General features: G+C 51.6%; 1 long non-coding RNA gene across 1 annotated transcript in view; it reads left to right on the top strand.

Annotated features, from left to right (window-relative positions):
- Positions 1 to 2,012: 2,012 nt before the first annotated feature.
- LOC116217449 overlaps positions 2,013 to 3,627 on the top strand; it is a 5,861-nt gene continuing 4,246 nt past the window's right edge. Inside the window, exon 1 of the long non-coding RNA XR_004161995.1 lies at positions 2,013 to 2,467. This is a non-coding gene — a long non-coding RNA (uncharacterized LOC116217449). The remainder of the gene's footprint in view (positions 2,468 to 3,627) is intronic.

Here is a 3,627-nt window from a genome sequence, read left to right as displayed (position 1 = left end):
AACCTGGAGACTGCTTCCTTTGGGGTGTGGGGTGAGAGATTCCTGCTTTATTTCAGAGCTGTGAGCTCTCCTTTCTGGAGGATCTCAAGCTAGATTAGAGTAGCTGTTTCTGCTCTGTGTGTTGTTTCCTTTTCAGTGGTTCTCATCTCATCATCTCCAATCTGGGTTCCAAATGTGATATTTTTTTTTTCTGCTTCCATACTTCCCAGTTCATGACTGTAATTAATAGTGCCATGTGTTAATTGCATCCATGCAGTGTTTTTTAAGGGCATTCTGTGCATCGTTGTTGTGTTTTAAATTACGTTCTGTGTCTCTTCTGATTTCATTTCGCAGCATGATGGGGTTTAAGGATTGCCTGGGCTCCTCCAATCAGTAGCGTGAGATCTGTGCAGGTAATGAACACCATGAGCCCCATATTGGTGCACTGCTTATATGCAGGTAGATTTGCAATGCGGTCCAACTCCCCCACAATGAATATCTATAGCTGGATCAGGTTGCTCAGAGCCTGACCCAGCCTCGCCTTGAAAGGGGCACCTCTCTGGCAGCCTGTTCTACTGCCTCACCACCCTCACTGTGGAAGACGCTTTCCTTATATTTAACCTCAATTTTCCCTTGTTCTTTCCTTTAGGTATTGAAAGGCTGTTACCAGGTCACCTTGGAGCCTTCGCTTCTCCAGGCTGAACAGCCCAGCTCTCCCTTCTTATAGGAGAGGTGTTCCATCCTTCGGTTCACGTTTGTGGCTCTACTCTGGATGCACTCCCACAGCTCCATGTCTCCCTGCACTGAGGACTCCACGTCTGGGTGCAGCACTGCAGGTGAGGCCTCACCAGCGCAGAGCAGAGGGGCGGGGATCACCTCCCTTCGCCCGCTGACTGCGCATCTTTGGATGCAGCCCAGGATACGGTTGGCTTTCTGGGCTGGAAGGGCCCATTGCTGGCTTGTGTCCAGCTCCCACCCACCAGTACCCCCAGGCACTATGGGGCAGGACTACGCTCAGTCCTGTCATCCCCCAGCATGTTTTGGTGATGGGTGTTCCTTCATCCCAGCTGCTGACCCTGCACTTGGATTTGTGCCCACTGCTCAGCCTGTTGAGGTCCCTCTGGATGGCGTCCCGTCCCTCTGGTGTGTCACTGCACCCCACAGCTTGGTGTCATTAGGGTGCACTCAACCCCACTGTTTATGTCACTGATGAGGGGGCAATCCCAGATGTTTGTACAAACTGGGTGTAGAATCCCTTGAGAGCAGCCCTGTAGAGAAGGGCTCATCCTGGTGGATGAGAAGCCGGACATGAGCCAACAGTGTGCGCTTGCAGCCTGGAAGGCCAACTCTGTTCTGGGCTGCATTAAAAGAGGAGTGGCCAGCAGGGAGAGGGAGGTGATCGTCTCCCTCTACTCAGCTCTTGTGAGGCCCCATCTGCAGCACTGCGTCCAGGCCTGGGGCCCCAGCACAGGAAGGTCGTGGAGCTTTTGGAGCAAGTCCAGAGAAGGGCCACTAAGATGATCAGAGGGCTGGAGCACTTCTCCTATGAAGAAAGGTTGAGGGAACTGGGATTGTTTCTCTTGGAGAAGAGAAAGCGCTGGAGAGGCCTCATTGCAGCCTTCCAATACTCAAAGGGAGCGCATAAGCAGGAGAGGGGACGGCTGTTTATGAGGGTGGATTGTGATAGGAAAAGGGGAATGGTTTTAAACTGAGACAGGGGAGGTTTAGGTTGGTTATTAGGAGGAAGCTTTCCCTACAGAGGGTGGTGACGCACTGGAACATGTGCTTTAGAGTCACTTCCAGGAGAATCTGCTCCGTGATCGCTCCCAGCACAGAGGTGAGACTGACATGGTGGTGGTTCCCAGGGTCACACTTTCTATCCTTACTAAGAGGTGTGCTGTAACCTTTTTTCTACTCACTAGGGACTTGACCTGACTGCCTCGACTTGTCAAATACCACTGAGAGTGGCTCGGTGACTGCAGCGGTGAATTCCCTCGGAACTCTGAGTCTCATCTTGTCAGGACCCAAAGACTCCTGGATGTTCGGGTCGTCAGGTGGTCCAGAACCTGATCTCCCATCGCAGTGTGGGATGGGAAGGGGTCTGTGGGACTGGCATTGCTTCCTCAATCCCCACCTACCAAACCAAAGGTGAGGGCAGTGTATAGCGAGCAGTTATCAGAGAAGATGGAAGCAAAAACGTTGTTGGGTACCTGAGCCTTCTCTGGTGGTAAGCAGCATCGTGCACAGAGTGCAGCCACGTTGTTCTGAGAAAGGAGCGCAGCTTTGTGAAAGAGATGCATATGCAGGGCAGTGCCTTCATTACTGCATTGTGTCCAACAGGTGGCAGCAGAGCTGCGGTGCTCCCGAGTGCGGTAAGGACTGCACGGAGATGTGTGGGTCTTCGTAGGAGCAGCAAGGAGCCGGAATCTGCATTTCCTGGAATGCCCCGGAAGCTCACTTTGCTGACCGGTAATTGTCTGCCCAGCAGGTAAGGGCAATGCACAGCCACCAGTGTTTACCCATTCCATTGCATGGCACAACATGGTGCTCCCAGAGCTCTTAATTGCACTTCATGGTGCCCGGAAGGCTGCCTGTTCTTTTCTTTCTGCGTTCTCCTCGCCTCTGGCCTTTCACTGTAGTGTTTTCCTTCCCTTTACCCTCCGTGTTCCCTACCATCCTTGGCATTTCCTTCCACGTTCTCTTGGCCATTGCCTGGGCATTCCCTTGCCCTCCTGTTTTTGTGTTCCTTGCCCCATTCTCTTGGCCATTGCCCTTGGCTTTCTGTTGCCACGTTCTCTTCAGCATTCAGTTTTGGCGTTCCCTACTGCGTTCTCTTGCGCCTCCTGTTTTGGCATATCCTTCCATGTAGTCTTGGCCATCATCCTTGGCATTTCCTTCCACGTTCTCTTGGCCCTTGCCCTTGCTTGGGCATTCCCTTGCCCTCCTGTTTTTGTGTTCCATGCCACATTTTCTTGGCTATTGCCCTTGGCTTTATGTTGCCACATGGTCTTCAACATTAGGTTTTGGCGTTCCCGGCAGCATTCTCTTGCCCTCCTGTTTTGGCACTTCCTGCCATGTTCTCTTGGCCCTTGCCTGGGCATTCCCTGCAGCATTCTCTTTGACCTCCTGTTTTGGTGTTCCAGCCACATTCTGCATTGGCCTTCTTTGCCATGTTCTCTTTGGCCTCCTATTTTGGCACTTCCTGCCATGTTTTCTCTTACCCTTGCCTGGGCTTCCATCCTGTGTTCCCTTGGCCTTCCATTTTGGCATTTCTTGCTGTGTTCTCTTGGCCTTTGCTCTTGGCCTTTCCTGCTGCGCTCTCTTTGGCTGTATATTTTGGCCTTTCCTGTTGCGTTCCCCTTGCCCTCACCTTAGCTTTCCATCGGGTGCTCTCTTTGCTTTTGCCCTTGCTTTAGCTTGGCCGTATGCTTTGCATTTACCTTGGCTTTCTATGCGAGTTTTGCTTCCCTTCGCCTTTGGCACTCTGGCATTGGCTGGGAGGCAGCGTTAATGTTAACCTTGACCTGAACCCGTAGCTGAATGGAAGTTCTAATGATAATTGTATTAACCTGCAGTCTATCTGTAAACCAAACCCTTAACCCAATATTAAAAATGTCTCATACCCTAAATGCTGCCATAAAAATAACG

Source organism: Meleagris gallopavo, chromosome 26 (assembly GCF_000146605.3).
Source record: "Meleagris gallopavo isolate NT-WF06-2002-E0010 breed Aviagen turkey brand Nicholas breeding stock chromosome 26, Turkey_5.1, whole genome shotgun sequence".
Lineage (NCBI taxonomy): Eukaryota > Metazoa > Chordata > Aves > Galliformes > Phasianidae > Meleagris > Meleagris gallopavo.
This window is presented reverse-complemented; position numbering and strand designations above follow the sequence as displayed.